Source organism: Pongo pygmaeus, chromosome 15, assembly GCF_028885625.2.
Source record: "Pongo pygmaeus isolate AG05252 chromosome 15, NHGRI_mPonPyg2-v2.0_pri, whole genome shotgun sequence".
Classification (NCBI taxonomy): domain Eukaryota; kingdom Metazoa; phylum Chordata; class Mammalia; order Primates; family Hominidae; genus Pongo; species Pongo pygmaeus.
Window position 1 is genome coordinate 103982732 of NC_072388.2, and position 17697 is coordinate 104000428.

The 17697-nt window shown below is 43.5% G+C and overlaps 1 pseudogene; it reads right to left on the reverse strand.

Moving 5' to 3' along the window:
- Positions 1–10535: 10535 nt before the first annotated feature.
- Positions 10536–11444, reverse strand: LOC129012702 (small ribosomal subunit protein uS5-like; annotated as a pseudogene).
- Positions 11445–17697: the final 6253 nt, after the last annotated feature.

Genomic DNA, 17697 nt, shown 5'->3' on the forward strand with positions numbered 1-17697 from the left:
GGACGGGGCGGGGAGGTGGGGCTGGGCTGAATGCAGGTGCCCCAGGGGCTGCGGGCTCTCCTTCCACAGGTTGATGTCTGGTACAAGGCCGGAGAAGGCAGGGAGGGTGGGAGGAGCCTGGCTTGGAGAGAAAGGGCTGGCCAGAGACACCAGAGTGCTCAGGGCAGGGGCGGGAGAGGTGGTCCCTCAGGCCTCAGTGGCAGAGGCGTGGGGATCCAGGGCTGCGAGTGGGTCTCTGGTTCATGAGGTTACCAGAAAGGGGTCCTGATCCAGACCCCAAGAGAGGGTTCTTAGATCTCACGCAAGAAAGAATTCAGGGCGAGTCCACAGAGTAAAGTGAAAGCAAGTTTATTAAGAAATTAGAGGAATAAAAGAATGGCCACTCCATAGAGCGGGCCAGAGGGCTGCTGGGTGACCATTTTTATGGTTTTATTTTTATTATATGATAAACAAAGGGTGTATTATTCATGCCTCCCCTTTTTAGACCATATGGGGTAACTTCGATGTTGCCATGGCGTTTGTAAACTCTCATGGTGCTGGTGGGAGTGTAGCAGTGAGGACCACCAGTGGTCACTCTTTTTTTTTTTTTTTTTTTTTTGAGACAGAGTCTCGCTGTGTCGCCCAGGCTGGAGTGCAGTGACACGATCTTGGCTCACTGCAAGCTCCGCCTCCCGGATTCACGCCTTTCTCCTGCCTCAGCCTCACGCCTGTAATCCCAGCACTTTGGGAGGCCCAGGCAGGTGGATCACGAGGTCAGGAGATTGCGACCATCCTGGCTAACACATGAAACACCGTCTCTACTAAAAATACAAAAAATTAGCCGGGTGTGGTGGCGGGCGCCTGTAGTCCCAGCTACTCGGGAGGCTGAGGCAGGAGAATGGCATGACCCTGGGAGGCGGAGCTTGCAGTGAGCTGAGATCGTGCTGCTGCACTCCAGCCTGGGCGACAGAGGGAGACTCCGTCAAAAAAAAAAAAAAAAAAAAAAAAAAAAATTTAAAAGACCAGGTGCAGTGGCTCATGCCTGTAGTCTCAGCACTTTGGGAGGCCATGGTGAGTGGATTGCTTGAGCCCAGGAGGCAGAGGTTGCAGTGAGCTGAGATAGGGCCACTGCATTCCAGCCTGGGTGACAAAACAAGACCCTGTCTCAAAAAATAAAATATTTAAGCTTATTTTGTGTGTGCTACGGTTTGAATGTTTGTGTCCATCCAAAATTCATATATTGGAACTTAAGCTGCAAAGTGATGGTATTAAGAGGTAGGGCCTTTGGGAGGTGATGAGGGCAGGGCGGACGGGATTAGTGCCCTTACACAAGGGCTTGAGGCAGTGAGTTCTTTTCTTTATGCCCTTTGCCCCCTTCCTCTATGTGAGAGCACAGCAAGAAGGTGTAATCCCTCGCCAGACACCACATCTGCTGGCCTTGACCTAGGACTTCCAAGCCCCTAAAACTGTGAGGAATAAATTTTTAGTATTTATAAATTACTCAGTCTGTGGTATTTTATTTATTTATTTGAGATGGAGACCAGCCTGGGCAACATAGTGAAACCTCATTTCTTTAAAAACAACCAAAAAAAAAAAATTAAGGGAAAATTAGCCAGGCATGGTGGCATGGGCCTGTAGTCCCAGCCACTGGGGAGGCTACAAGTGGGAGGATCCCCTGGGTTGGGCCTGGGAGTCCAGGCCATGATCATACCACTGCACTCTAGCCTGGGTGACACAGCAAGACCTTGTCTCAACAAAAAAAAAAAGTAAATAACAAATAAAAAAGCAAGCAAGCAAGAAAAGAAAGGCATAGATCTTTACTGCAAGATGCCCACAGAGTACTGTCTACATGCCATGCCTCTAATTCCTCTTCTTTCATTCTTTCTTTTTAAAAACTTTTAAGATTGAGATATAATTCACATACCATAATAAATCATCTTTTTTTTTTTTTGAGATGGAGTCTTGCTCTGTCGCCCAGGCTGGAGTGCAGTGGCGCAGTCTTGGTTCACTGCAAGCTCCGCTTCCTGAGTTCAAGCAATTCTCTGCTTCAGCCTCCCGAGTAGCTGGTATTACAGGCGCCTGCCACCACGCCCGGCTAATTTTTGTATTTTCAGTAGGGACAGGGTTTCATCATCTTGGCCAAGCTGGTTTTGAACTCCTGACCTCATGATCCACCTGCCTTGGCCTCCCAAAGTGCTGGGATTACAGGTGTGAGCCACTGCGCCCAGCCCAAAATTCATCCTTTTAAAGTGTATAACTCAGTGACTTTTAGTATATTCAGAGTTGTGTAACCATCTATCTATCTAACCTCAGAACGTTTTCATCACCTCCAAGGGAAACCCTGCATCTACCTTCAGCAGCTGTTCCCATTCCTTCCTCCTCCAGCCCTGGCAAATGCTAGTCTACTTTCTGTCTCTATGAATTTGCCTATTCTGGACATTTCATTCAAATAGAATCAGATGATTTGTAGTCTTTCATGACTGACTTCTTTAACTTCTCATAATGATTTCAGGCTCATCCATGTTGTGGCATGAATCTGTGCTATATTCTTTTTTATAAACGAAGAATATTCCATTGTATGGATGGACCACATTTTGTTTATTCATTCATCTGCTGATGGACATTTGGATTGTTTCCTCTTTTGGCTACTATGAATAATGCTACTATGAACATTTGTGTACAGGTTTCTGTGTGGACATACGTTTTCAATTCTCTTGATTATATATCTAGGAGTGGACTTCCAGGTCATGTGGTAATTCTATGTTTAACTTGTTGATGAACTGCCAAACTGGTTTCCAAAGTGGTTGCACCATTTTTCATTCCCAGGAGCGATGTATGAGGGCTCCAGTTTCTCCATATCCTCACTTGTTGTTGAATATCTTTTTGATTATAGTCATCTGATGGGTGTGAAATAGTCTCTTATTGTGGTTTTAATTTGCATTTCCTTAATAACTAATGACACTGAGTATCTTTTCGTGTGCTTTTGGGCCATTTGTGTATATTGGGGAAATCGCTATTGCTCATGTTTTATTAGGTTGTTTGGGTTTTTATTGCTGTTGAGTTGTAAGAGTTCTTTGCATATTCTGGTTAGTAGACATTTATCAGATATAAGATTTGCAAATATCTCCTCCCATTTTGTGAGTTGTCTTTTCACTTTGTTGGTAGTGTCCTTTAAAGCACAGAAGTTTTTAATCCTGTGGAAGTCAAATTTGTCTATTTTTCTCTTGTCACTTGTGCTTTTTCATATCTAAGAAAACACTGGCTAAGCCAAGGTCATAAATGTTTACTCCTGTGTTTTGTTTTAAGAGTTTTACAGCCCTAGCTCTTTATTTAGGTCTTTGATGCATTTTGAGTTAATTCTTGCATATGGTGTGAGGTAGCAGTCCAGCTGGGTTCTTTTGCATTTGGTTATCAAGTTGTTCCAGCACCATTTGTTGAAAAGACTATTCTTTCCCCATTGAATGGTCTTGGCACTGTTGTTGGAAATCAATTGTCCATAGATGTATGGGTTTATTAATGGACTCTCAATTATATTACACTAATCTGTATATGTATCATTATGCCAGTACCACATTGTCTTGATCACTGTAGCTTTGTGTAGGTTTTGAAATTGGGAAGTGTGAGCTCTCTACTTTGTTCTCATTTTTATTTTTATTTATTTTTTAAAATGACTTTTTGAGACAAGATCTTGCTTTGTCACCCAGGTTGGAGTGCAATGATGCAATCATGGCTCACCGCAGCCTCAGCCTTTTAGGCTCCAGCAATCCTCTGGCCTTAGCCTCCTAAGTAGCTGGGGCTACAGGTATACACCACCATGCCTGGCTAATTTTTAATTTTTTTTTTTTTGGTGCAAACAGGGTCTTACTATGTTGCCTAGGAGAGTCTGGAAACACTGGGCTAAAGTGATCCTTCTGCCTCAGCCTCCCAAAGTGTTGGAATTACAGGTGTGAGCCTCCATGCATGGCTGTTCTTATTTTTAAAGATTATTTGGTTATTTTGTGTCTCTTGTGTTTCTATAGGAATTTTAGGATTCACTTGCCAATTTCTAGGGACAAAAGGCTGCTGGGATTTTGATAGGGATTGGGTTGAATTTATGGATCAATTTGGAGAGTATTGCCTGCTTAGCAATAGTATGTCTTCTGATCCATGAATATGGGATATTTTTCCTTTTATTTAGGACTTCTTTAATTTCTTTTCTTTTCTTTTTTTTTTTTTTTTGGAGACGGAGTCTCGCTCTTGTCGCCCAGACTGGAGTGCAATGGCGCGATCTCGGCTCACTGCAATCCCCCACCCGGAGTTCAAGCAATTCTCCTGCCTCAGCCTCCTGAATAGCTAGGATTACAGGCGTGCGCCACCAATGCCCAGCTAATTTTTGTATTTTCAGTAGAGATGGGGTTTCACCATATTAGCCAGGCTGGTCTCGATCTGCTGACCTTGTGTCTGCCTGTCTCGGCCTCCCAAAGTGCTGAGATTACAGGTGTGAGCAACCGCATCCAGCCTTTTAATTTCTTTAAATGATGTTTAATAGTGTTCAGTGTTGGCTGGGCACAGTGGCTCATGCCTGTAATCCCAGCACTTTGGGAGGCTGAGGCAGGCAGATCACGAGGTCAGGAGATAGAGACCATCCTGGCTACTACGGTGAAACCCCGTCTCTACTAAAAAAAAAAAAAGAAAAAAAAATTAGCCAGGTGTGGTGGGGTGGTGGGCGCCTGTAGTCCCAGCTACTTGGGAGGCTGAGGCAGGAGAATTGCTTGAACCTGGGAGGCGGAGCTTGCAGTGAGCCAAGATCGCACCACTGCACTCCAGCCTGGGCAAGAGAGCCAGACTCTGTCTCAAAAAAAAAATATATATATATATATATATGTATATGTATATATATGTATATGTATATATATGTATATGTGTATATATGTATATGTATATATGTATATGTATATATACATATATACACATTTGGTAGAATTCACCAGTGGAGCCAAAAGGGCTAAGGTTTTCTTTATGGAGAGGTTTTTTTTTGTTTTTGTTTTGTTTTGTTTGTCACTAATTTAATCTTTTTACTTTAATTTTCTCCAGAGAATAGTTTTTCTTTTTTTTGAGACGGAGTCTCGCCCTGTTGCCCAGGCTGGAGTACAATGGCGCTATGTTGGCTTGCTCCAACCTCCCAGGTTCAAGCAATTCTCCTGCCTCAGCCTCCTGAGTAGCTGGGATTACAGGCACATGCCACCATGCCCAGCTAATTTTTGTATTTTTAGTAGAGATGAGGTTTCCCCATGTTGGCCAGGCTGGTTTCAAACTCCTGATCTCGTGATCCACCTGCCTTGGCCTCCCAAAGTGCTGGGATTACAAGTGTGAGCCACTGCACCCGGCCGAGAATAGTTTTTCTTAAGTCCTTAAGGACTCAGCTCCTTACATGAGCTTTGGTGGTGGTTGTGGGGCAGCACAGACAGGTCTAAATCCGGGTAGGGGTGTTTGGTCCTTGCAGGCTGCACGACATGGATTCCTGACTGCCTTGCTGTGAATCGCACAACTCACACAGCAGTGTAGCTTCACATACAGCTTGGGAAGCACATAGGCTTTGAAGATGCTTGTTTCAGAAACGTTACTGACTGATGTGGCCTCTACTGCTTCAAATGATGAATTTGTTAATATCCTTGTCTTTGGACACAGTTTGTGCAGCAAATAGGCTGCACATGGCCATGGTCCTTTTTGGCACAATCAATGGTCCTTCTTTTCTTTGTCATCTTGAAGGCACGGACCCAAGAGAGTTATCTTTTGACTTCTTAAAGTCCTATTCAGCTTTTTAAAATTTCTTCTTGGATTAGTTTCATTAGTTTGTGACTTTTTGGGAATTTGTCAATTTCATATAGACTATCTCATTTATTGGCCTCCAGTTATTCAGAGCATATTATCCTATTTCCTGAAGGTCAGTCCTAATGTCCCCTACTATCATTCCTGATTTTATTAATCTAAGCTTTTCTATTTTTTTTTTGTAGGTCAGTATAACTTAAGGTTTGTCAATTTTATTGATTTTATCAAAGAATTCACTTTTGGTTGCATTGATTTTTCTCTATTTTTTATTCTCCATTTTTATTTATGTATTTATTTATTTTTGAGATGGAGTCTCGCTCTGTCACCCAGGCTGTAGTGCAGTGGCATGATCTCGGCTCACTGCAACCTCCACCTCCCAGGTTCAAGCGATTCTCCTGCCTCAGCCTCCCGAGTAGCTGGGATTACAGGCACCTGCCACCATGCCTGGCTAATTTTTGTATTTTTAGTAGAGCCGGGGTTTCACCATCTTGGCCAGGCTGGTCTCAAACTCCTGACCTCGTGATCCACTCACCTTGGCCTCCCAAAGTGCTGGGATTATAGGCGTGAGCCACCATGCCTGGCTTATTCTCCATTTTATTTATTTCCACTGTCACCTTTGTTATTTCCTTTCTTCTTTCTGCTTTGAGTTTAGTTTGCTTTTTCTCTAGTTCCTTTTTTTTTTTTTTTTTTTTTTTGAGACAGAGTCTCGCTCTGTTGCCCAGGCTAGAGTGCAGTGGCACAATCTTGGCTCACTGAAAGCTCCGCCTCCCGGGTTCACGCCATTCTCCTGCCTCAGCCTCCCGAGTAGCTGGGACTACAGGCGCCCGCCGCCATGCCCGGCTAATTTTTTATATTTTTGGTAGAGATGGGGTTTCACCGTGTTAGCCAGGATGGTCTCGATTTCCTGACCTCATGATCCGCGTGCCTTGGCCTCCCAAAGTGCTGGGATTACAGGCCTGAGCCACTGCGCCCGGTCTAAATTTCTCTCTTTAGCCACTTTAGCTACATCCATAAGTTTTGGTATGTTATGCCCTCACTCGCATTCATATCAAAGTACTTTAAATTTTTTCTTGACATTTTTTATTTGACTCATTGGTTATTTAGAATTGTGTTGTTTAATTGTCACCTATTTGTGAATTTCTCAAATTTCCTTCTGTTATTGATTCCTAATTTTATTACATTATGATTGGAGAACACACTTTGCATGACTTCAATCCTTTTAGGTTTATTGAGGTGTTTTTTTTTTTTGGCCTAACATATAGTCTATCCTTGAGAACCTTCCGTGTGCTCTTGAGAAGAATATGGATTCTGATATTGTTGTGTGGACCATTGTTTCAAGATCTGTTAGGTTTAGTTCAGTTGATTTATAGTGTTGTTGAAGTTGTCTACTTCCTCGTTATCTTCTGTTAGTTGTTCTATCCATTATTGAAAGTGAGGTATTGAAATCTCCAACTAGGCCTGGGTGCGACGGCTCACGCCTATAATCCCAGCACTTTGGGAGGCCGAGGTGGGCGGATCACCTGAGGTCAGGAGTTCGAGACCAGCCCGGCCAACATCGTGAAACCCCATCTCTACTAAAATACAAAAATTAGCCCGGTGTGGTGGCAGGCATCTGTAATCCCAGCTACCCGGGAGGTTAAGGCAGGAGAACGGCTTGAGCCTGGGAGGCAGAGGTTGCAGTGAGCCGAGATGACACCACTGCACTCCAGCCTGGGAGATTTAGCAAGACTCTGTCTCAAAAAAAAAAAAAAAAGGAAGGAAGAAATCTCCAATTAATTTGAATTATCTATTTCTCCCTTCAATTTTGTCAGGTTTTGTTTGTTTGTTGTTTGTTTGTTTGTTTGTTTTTGTTTTAGACAGAGTCACGCTCTGTCGCCCAGGCTGGAGTGTAGTGGCACCACCTTGGCTCACTTCAACCTCTGCCTCCCGGGTTCAAGTGATTCTCCTGCCTCAGCCTCCTGAGTAGCTGGGATAACAGGCAGGTGCCACCAAGCCTGGCTAATTTTTTATATTTTTAGTAGAGACGGGGTTTCACCGTGTTAGCCAGGAGGGTCTTGATTTCCTGACCTTGTGATCTGCCCACCTCAGCCTACCAAAGTGCTGAGATGACAGACATGAGCCACCGTGCCCGGCCAGTGCATATGTGTTTCTAGTTATTATATCTTCCTTATGGATCACCCTTTTATCATTATAACACATCCTTCTTTGTCTCTAACAATAATTTTTTTCTTAATATCTATATTTTCTAATATTAGTATAGGAATTCCACCTCTCTTTGAGTTGCTGTTTGAATGTTATATCTTTTCCTGTCATTTTACTTTTTGTTGTTGTTGTTGTTTGAGATGGGGTCTCGCTCTGTCACCCAGGCTGGAGTGCAGTGGTGCAATCTTGGCTCACTGCAAGCTCCGCCTCCCAGGTTCGCGCCATTCTCCTGCCTCAGCCTCCCGAGTAGGTGGGACTACAGGTGCCCACCACCACGCCTGGCTAATTTTTTGTATTTTTAGTAGAGATGGGGTTTCACCGTGTTAGCCAGGATGGTCTCGATCTCCTAACCTCGTGATCCGCCCGCCTCAGCCTCCCAAAGTGCTGGTATTACAGGCATGAGCCACCGCGCCCGGCCTCCTGTTATTTTACTTTTAAGATATTGTGTCTGAATCTAAACTGTGTCTCTAGTAGCCATCATGTTTTATACCTAGTAGATATCGTTGGATTATGCTTTTTAAATCTATTCTGCCAATCTTTTTCTTTTAATTAGTGTTTAATATATTAATATTTACTATAATTACCAGTGGTGGGATTGAGGTCTGCCGTTGTGCTATTTGTTTTCTCTCTGTCTTGCCTGTTTTGTTCCTCCTCTATTCCTCCATATTGCTTCTTTTGTGTTAAATATATATTCTCTAGTGTACCATTTAATTCTTTTTTTTTTTTGAGACAGAGTCTCGCTTTGTTGCCCAGGCTAGAGTGCAGTGACACAATCTCGGCTCACTGCAAGCTCCGCCTCCCAGGTTCATGCAATTTTTCTGCTTCAGCCTCCCAAGTAGCTGGGACTACAGGTGTGTGCCACCACCACTGGCTAATTTTTTTTTTTTTTGTATTTTTAGTAGAGACGGGTTTTCACCATATTGGTTAGGCTGGTCTCGAACTCTTGACCTCGTGATCCACCTGCCTCGGCCTCCCAAAGTGCTGGGATTACAGGCGTGAGCCACCATGGCCAGCCTCCATTTAATTCTTTTGTCATTTCTTTTGCTATATATATTTTCAAATTTATGTTTTATTGAGGTAAAATTTACACAACATAAATTATGGCCAGGTGTGGTGGCTCACGCCTGTAATCCCAGCACTTTGGGAGGCCAAGGTGGGCTGATCACCTGAGGTCAGGAATTCAAGACCAGCCTGGCCAACATGGCGAAACCCTGTCCCTACTAAAAAATACAAAAAAAAATTAGCCAGGCGTTGTGGCGAGCACCTGTAATCCCAGCTACTTGGGAGATTGAGGCAGGGGGAATTGCTTAAACCCAGGAAGTGGAGGCTGCAGTGAGCGGAGATTGTGCCACTGCACTGTGGCCTGGGCGACAGAGCGAGACTCCATCTCAAAACAAACAAACAAAAATTTACCACTATAACCATTTTAAGTGTACAATTTAGTGGCATTAAGTACATCCACAATGTTATGTAATCATCACCACTATTTCCAGAACTTTTTTGCCATCCCAAACTCTGTGCCCATTAAGCAATAACTCCCTCTCCCTCCCTCCCCCTAGGCCTGGTAACCTCAATTCTAGTTTCTGTCTCTATAAACTTTCCTCTTCCAGATGTGTCATATAAGTGGAATCATACAATATTGGAACTTTTATGTCTGGCTTATTTCACTTAGTAGAATGTTTTCAGATTCTCCCATATTGTAGCATGCATCAGAACTTCATTCCTTCTTATGGCGGAAGCATATTCCATTTATGTGTTTAGACCACATTTTGTTTATTCTTTTATCTGTTGATGGATACTTGGCTTGTTTCCACATTTGGCTATTGTAAATAATGCTGTTATGAACATTGGTGAGTAAGTATCTGTGTGATTCCTCCTTTTCAGTTCTTTTTTTGTTTCTTTGTTTTTTGAGACAGAGTCTCGCTCTGTAGCCCAGGCCGGAGTGCAGTGGCGCCATCTCGGCTCACTGCAAGCTCCACCTCCCGGGTTCATGCCATTCTCCTGCCTCAGCCTCCCGTGTAGCTGAGACTACAGGTGCCCGCCACCATGCCCGGCTAATTTTTTGTATTTTTTAGTAGAGACGGGGTTTCACATGTTAGCCAGGATGGTCTCGATCTCCTGACCTCGTGATCTGCTCACCTCCCAAAGTGCTGGGATTACAGGCGTGAGCCACTGTGCCCCGCCAAGGATTTTAGTTTCTTAATACCCTTACCAACATTTGTTATTTTGCTTCTTTTGAAAAAATTATAGCCATCCCAATGGGTGTGACATGGTATCTCATTGTGGTTTTATTTTGCATCTCCCTAGTGACTGATGATGTTGAACATTTTTTTTGTGTGTGCTTGTTGACCATTTATCTATCTTCTTTGGGGAAAGGTCCATTCAAGTCCTTTGTTTATTTGTAAATTGGGTTGTTTAGGGAGTTTTTGTTTCTGAGTTACAGCAATTCTAATATGCTGCATATTAATATCCTATCAGATATAGGATTTGCAAATATCTCATTTTATGAGTTGCCATTGTACGCTTTTTTTTTTTTCAGGCTTAATTCACTTTATTTTTCTTGTATAAAAACCCTATGTTGTAGCCACAGCTGGAGCCTGAGTCCGCTGCATGGAGACTCTGGTGTGGGTCTTGACGAGGTGGTCAGTGAATTCCTGATAGGGAGACTTGGTAAATACAGTCTCTTTCCAGAGGTCGGGGGTCAGGTAGCTGTAGGTCTTAGAGATGGCATCAAAGGTAGCCTTGGCGAAGTTGCCCAGGGTGGCAGTGCAGCCCCGGGCTGAGGTGTAGCAGTCATCGATACCAGCCATCATGAGCAGCTTCTTGGGCACAAGTGCGGAGACGATGCCAGGTGCCCCGGGGTGCAGGGATGAGGCGCACCAGCACAGAGCCGCAGCGGCCTGTCGCCTTGCAAGGGACGGTGTGGGGCTTGCCGATCTTGTTCCCCAAGTAGCCTCTGCGCACGGGGACAATGGAGAGCTTGGCCAGGATGATGGCCCCACGGATGGCGGTGGCCACCTCCTTGGAGCACTCAACACCCAGACCAACGTGACCGTTGTAGTCTCCGATAGCAACGAACGCCTTGAACCTGGTGCGCTGGCTGGCACGGGTCTGCTTCTGCACCGGCATAATCTTCAAAACCTCATCCTTGAGAGAGGCCCCCAGGAAAAAGTCAATGATCTCAGATTCCTTAATGGGCAGGGAAAAGAGACAGATCTCCTCCAGGGACTTGATCTTCATGTCCTTGACCAAGCGTCCCAGCTTGGTGATGGGCATCCACTCCTTATCCTCGGCCTTACCTCCGCGAGCTCCGCGGCCTCGGCCCCGGCCCCGTCCACGGCCGCGACCCCGGCCCCGGATGCCACTGCCGAAACCTCCGCGGAAGCCACCGCGGTTCCCCATCCCAGGGCCACCAGGGCCTCCGGGCCCCCCGCTGCACCGGCTTCATCTGCCATTTGGTGTTTTCTCGGACAAGAAGCGCCATTCTACTCTTTTTAAAAATTCTTTTTATTGTTTTTAAATTTTTTTTTATTATACTTTAAGTTCTAGGGTACATGTGCACAACGTGCAGGTTTGATACATAGGTATATATGTGCCATGTTGGTTTGCTGCACCCATCAACTTGTCATTTATGTTAGGTATTTCTCCTAATGCTATCCCTCCCCCAGCCCCCCAACCCCCAACAGGCCCCAGTGTGTGATGTTCCTCACCCTGTGTTCAAGTGATCTCATTGTTCAATTCCCACCTATGAGTGAGAACATGCGGTGTTTGGTTTTCTATCCTCGTGATAGTTTGCTGAGAATGATGGTTTCCAGCTTCATTCGTGTCCCTATAAAGGAAATGAACTCATCCTTTTTTATGGCTGCATAGTATTCCATGTTGTATATGTGCCACATTTTCTCAGTCCAGTCTATCATTGATGGATATTTGGGTTGGTTCCAAGTCTTTGCTATTGTGAATAATACCACAATAAACATATGTGTGCATGTGTCTTTATAGTAGCATGATTTATAATCCTTTGGGTGTGTACCCAGTAATGGGATCACTGGGTCAAACGGCAATTCTAGTTCTAGATCCTTGAGGAATCACCACACTGTCTTCTACAATGGGTGAACTAATTTACACTCCCACTAACAGTGTAAAAGTGTTCCTATTTCTCCACATCCTCTCCAGCATCTGTTGTTTCCTGACTTTTTAATGATTACCATTCTAACTGGCATGAGATGGTATCTCATTGTGGTTTTGATTTGCATTTCTCTGATGATCAGTGATGATGAGAATTTTTTCATGTGTCTGTTGGCTGCACAGATGTCTTCTTTTGAGAAGTGTCTGTTCATATCCTTTGCCCACTTTTTGATGGGGTTGTTTGTTTTTTTCTTGTAAATTTGTTTGAGTTCTTTGTAGATTCTGGATATTAGCCGTTTGTCAGATGGGTAGATTGCAAAAATTTTCTCCCATTCTGTACGTTGCCTGTTCACGCTGATGGTAGTTTCTTTTGCCATGCAGAAGCCTTTAGTTTAATTAGATCCCATTTGTCTATTTTGGCTTTTGTTGCCATTGCTTTTGGTGTTTTAGTAGTGAAGTCCATGCCCATGCCTATGTTCTGAATGGTACTGCCTAGGTTTTTTTCTAGGGTTTTTATGGTTTTAGGTCTAACATTTAAGTCTTTAATCCATCTTGAATTAATTTTTGTATAAGGTGTGAGGAAGGGATCCAGTTTCAGCTTTCTACATATGGCTAGCCAGTTTTCCCAGCACCATTTATTAAATAGGGAATCCTTTCCCCATTTCTGGTTTTTGTCAGGTTTGTCAAAGATCAGATGGTTGTAGGTGTGTGTTGTTATTTCTGAGGCCTCTGTTCTGTTCCATTGGTCTATATATCTGTTTTGGTACCAGTACTATGCTGTTTTGGTTACTGTAGCCTTGTAGTATAGTTTGAAGTCAGGTAGCGTGATGCCTCCAGCTTTGTTCTTTTTGCTTAGGGTTGTCTTGGCAATGCAGGCTCTTTTTTGGTTCCATATGAACTTTAAAGTAGTTTTTTCCAATTCTGTGAAGAAAGTCACTGGTAGCTTGATGGGGATGGCATTGAATCTATAAATTACTTTGGGCAATATGGCCATTTTCATGATATTGATTCTTCCTATCCATGAGCATGGAATATTCTTCCATTTGTTTGTGTCCTCTTTTATTTCGTTGAGCAGTGGTTTGTAGTTCTCCTTGAAGAGGTCCTTCACATCCCTTGTAAGTTGGATTCCTAGGTATTTTATTCTCTTTGTAGCAAGTGTGAATGGGAGTTCACTCATGATTTGACTCTCTGTTTGTCTGTTAATGACATATAAGAATGCTTGTGATTTTTGCACATTGATTTTGTATCCTGAGACTTTGCTGAAGTTACTTATCAGCTTAAGGAGATTTTGGGCTGAGATGATGAGGTTTTCTAAATATACAATCATGTCATCTGTAAACAGGGACAATTTGACTTCCTCATTTCCTAATTGAATATGCTTTATTTCTTTCTCTTGCCTGATTGCCCTGGCCAGAACTTCCAACACTATGTTGAATAGGAGTGGTGAGAGAGGGCATCCTCGTCTTGTACCGGTTTTCAAAGGTAATGCTTCCAGTTTTTGCCCATTCAGTATGATATTGGTTGTGGGTTTGTCATAAATGGCTCTTACTATTTTGAGATACATTCCATCAATACCTAGTTTATTGAGAGTTTTTAGCATGAAGGGCTGTTGAATTTTGTTGAAGGTCTTTTCTGCATCTATTGAGATAATCATGTGGTTTTTGTCATTGGTTCTATTTATTTGATGGATTACATTTATTGATTTGCGTATGTTGAACCAGCCTTGCATCCCAGGGATCAAGCCATCTTGATTGTGGTGGATAAGCTTTTTGATGTGCTGCTGGATTCGGGTATTTTATTGAAGATTTTCCCATCGATGTTCATCAGGGATATTGGTCTAAAATTCTCTTTTTTGTTGTTGTGTCTCTGCCAGGCTTTGGTATCAGGATGATGTTGGCCTCATAAAATGAGTTAGGGAGGATTCCCTCTTTTTCTAGTGATTGGAATACTTTCAGAAAGAATGGTAACAGCTCCTCTTTGTACCTCTGGTAGAATTCGGCTGTGAATCTGTCTGGTCCTGGACTTTTTTCGGTTGGTAGACTATTAATTATTGCCTCAATTTCAGAGCCTGTTATTGGTCTATTCAGAGACTCAACTTCTTCCTGGTTCAGTCTTGGGAGGGTTTATGTGTCCAGACGGAGTCTCACTTTGTTGCCCAGGCTGGAGTGTAGTGGCGTGATCTCGGCTCACTGCAACCTCTGCATCCCAGGTTCAAGCAATTCTCATGCCTCAGCCTCCCGTGTAGCTGGGATTACAGGCACGTGCCACCACACCCAGCTAATTTTTGCATTTTTAGTAGAGACAGGGTTTCACCATGTTGGTCAGGCTGGTCTCAAACTCCTGACCTCGTGATCCACCCGCCTCGGCCTCCCAAAGTGCTAGGATTACAGGCATGAGCCACTGCACCAGGCCTTATTCTACTCTTTAAAAAAAATCTTTTTAGAGACAGGGTCTCATTCTGTTGCCCAGGGTGGAGTGCAGTGGCGCAATCTTGGCTCACTGCAACCTCCGCCTCCTGGTGTCAAGCCAATTCTCCTGCCTCAGCCTCCTGAGTAGCTGGAATTACAGGCACGTGCCACCACACCTGGCTAATTTTTGTATTTTTGGTAGAGACAGGGTTTCACCATGTTGGCCAGGCTGGTCTCAGACTCCTGACCTCAGGTGACCTCAGGTGATCCACCCACCTCAGCCTCCCAAAGTGTTGGGATTACAGGAGTGAGCCACTGTGCCTGGCTAAGTTTTGTAGTTTTAGCTCTTAAGTTTAGGTTTTTTGATCAATTTTTGAGTACATTTTTGTATATAGTATAAGGTTAGGATCCAACGTCATTCTTTTGCATATGGATATCCAGTTTTCCTAGCACCATTTGTTGAACAGACTATCTTCCCCCCCCCCATTAAATGGTCTTGGCAACTTTGCCAAAAATCATTTAATCAAATATGTGAGGGCTTATTTCTAGATTCTCTAGTCTACTCCATTGGATTATATGTCACTCCTTATGCCAATACCACATTGTTTTAATTACTGTAGCTTTGTAGTAAGTTTTGAAGTGAAGACATGTGAGTCCTCCAACTTTATCTTTCTTTTTTACAAACAATTTTGACTATTTGGGGTCTCTTGCAATTCCAAATGAATTTGAGGATCAGCTTTTCTATTTCTGAAAAAGTAAAAATGGCTGTTGGAATTATTTTCTATTTTTTTGGAGATGGAGTTTTGCTCTTTTCCCCAGGCTGGAGTGCAGTGGCACGATCTCAGCTCACTGTAACCTCTGCCTCCTGGGTTCAAGCAATTCTCCTGCCTCAGCCTCCTGAGTAGCTGGAATTACAGGCACCTGCCACCATGCCCAGCTAATTTTTGTATTTTTAGTAGAGATGGGGTTGCGCCATGTTGGCCAGGCTGGTCTCCAACTCCTGACCTCAAGTGATCTGCCTGCCTCAGCCTCCCAAAGTGCTAGGATTACAGGCATGAGCCACCATGTCCGGCCCAGGCTGTTGGAATTTTTATAGAGACTGAGGTGAATCTGTAGATCATTTTGGGTAGTAGTGACATCTTAGCAATGTTTAGTCCCCCTATCCATGAATATGAAGTATCTTTCCATTTATTTCTCTCTTTAATTGTTTTCAGCAATGCTTTGTAGTTTTCAGCATCTAAGTCTTTCACCTCCTTGGTTAGATTTATTCCTAAGTACTTAATTATCTTAGATGCTATCGCATGCAGATGGAGTTGTTTTCTTAATTTTCTTTTCTTTCCTGGATTATTTTTTATCTTAGTACCTGCCACTACCTAATATTTTAAATATATTTATTTGTCTCTTTCTGTCTCATTTACTGAATAAATCTTCCATAAGGTCTAAAGTTTTTTTATTTGTTTATTGCCTTAGTCTGGGATCTTAAAACAGTGTCAGGCACATGGTCTAGTATGTATTTGTTGAGTGCAATAATGATGAAGGTACCATTTACTAATATTAGCATTCTCTTTATTTATGATTTTTTTTCTTTTGCCACTATAAAAAAATGCATCAGGGATTGCTGGGTCAATGTCCATTTGTCTTCTTAATTGTGTTTGCAGTTGAGAGACTGCTTCCCAAGGTCATTGTTGTAATGATTTTCATTTCTGCCATCAGCAAATGAGGGTCCCTGGGCCCTCACACCTCTGGGAGCACTAGGTGCTAGGTTGTCTTCTATGTCCAGCACCTGGGGGTAGATCCCTGTGTCAGCAGTGCTTTAGCTGACACTTCCCTGATGGCTAGTGAATTAGAACTTCTTCAGATGTTTGTTAACCATTTCATTTTGCTCTTCTATGAATTGCTTATTTATAACCTTTGCTCATTTTTCTATTTCCTTCCCTTATTTCCTTCCTTCCTTTCTTCCTTCCTCCCTCTATCCCTCCGTCCCTTCCTCCCTCCCTCCTTCCTCCCCTCCCTCCCTTCTTTCCTTCCTTCCTTCCTTCCTCCCTTCCTCCCTCCCTCCCTCCCTTCCTTCTTTCCTTCCTTCCTTCCTCCCTTCCTCCCTCCCTTCCTCCTTCCCTCCTTCCTCCCCTTCCTCCCTCCTTCCCTTCCTTCTCTCTCTCTTTCTTTCTTTTTGACAGGGTCTTGCTCTGTCACCCAGGCTGGAGTGCAGTGGCACGATCATGGCTAACTGCAGCCTCAACCACCCAGGCTCTAGCAATCCTCCCATCTCAGACCCCCAGATAGCTGGGACTAAGGGTGTGTGCCGTCGCGCCTGGCTAATTTTTGTATTTTTTGTAGAGACAGAGTTTCGCCATGTTGTCTAGGCTAGAACTAGTCTCAAACTCCTGGACTCAAGCGATCTGCCCACCTCAGCCTTCCAGAGTGCTAGGATTACAGGCGTGAGCCACTGCGCCTGGCCACACTTTTCTTTTTTGTTCTTGTCTTGGCTGTTCTTCAGCATTTATTCTTCCATATACACTTTAAGATAGTTTTAGTCACTGAAAAGATCTGGGGTTCTACCTGGTATTGCTCTTTTGTCCAGATATTGCTTCATATCGTTCCATGTTTTCTTCCTATATGTTCTGTGCCTTCCTTAGTGATTTTCTTAAGCTTTTTATATTTCTTTGTCGCTCTTCTGGATGGAATAGATTTCCCATTGCCCTTGCCAGAAGCTCATTATTGGAATGGAAAGAAAAATTGATCATTGAGCATACTTCTTCTCTTGCCAATTTACCAGATTATTTTATTAAGGCCAGCAGTTTTTACTTGAGCCTCTTAGATCGTTCAGGTATTCAAGCATATCATCATCAAGAAGAGCTTGGCCGGGTGCCGTGGCTCATGCGTATAATCCCAGCAGTTTGGGCAGTGGATACAGGAGGATCACTTGAGCCTAGGAGTTTGAGACCAATCTGGGCAACATAGTGAGACCCCCATCTCTATAAAAAAATGTAAAAATAAAAAAAGAAGGGGAAGCTCTGTAATCCTTCTTTTCCAATGTTTATGCCAATTATTTCACTTTTATTATGTGCAGAAGTGGGTGGCTACCTTCTTCTTTTCTGTACCATCTGTTATTGGGGGCTGGGGGCTCCCACCTTTCCCTGTGCTGTGGAATAAGTGCATTGGGTCAGACCTGCCT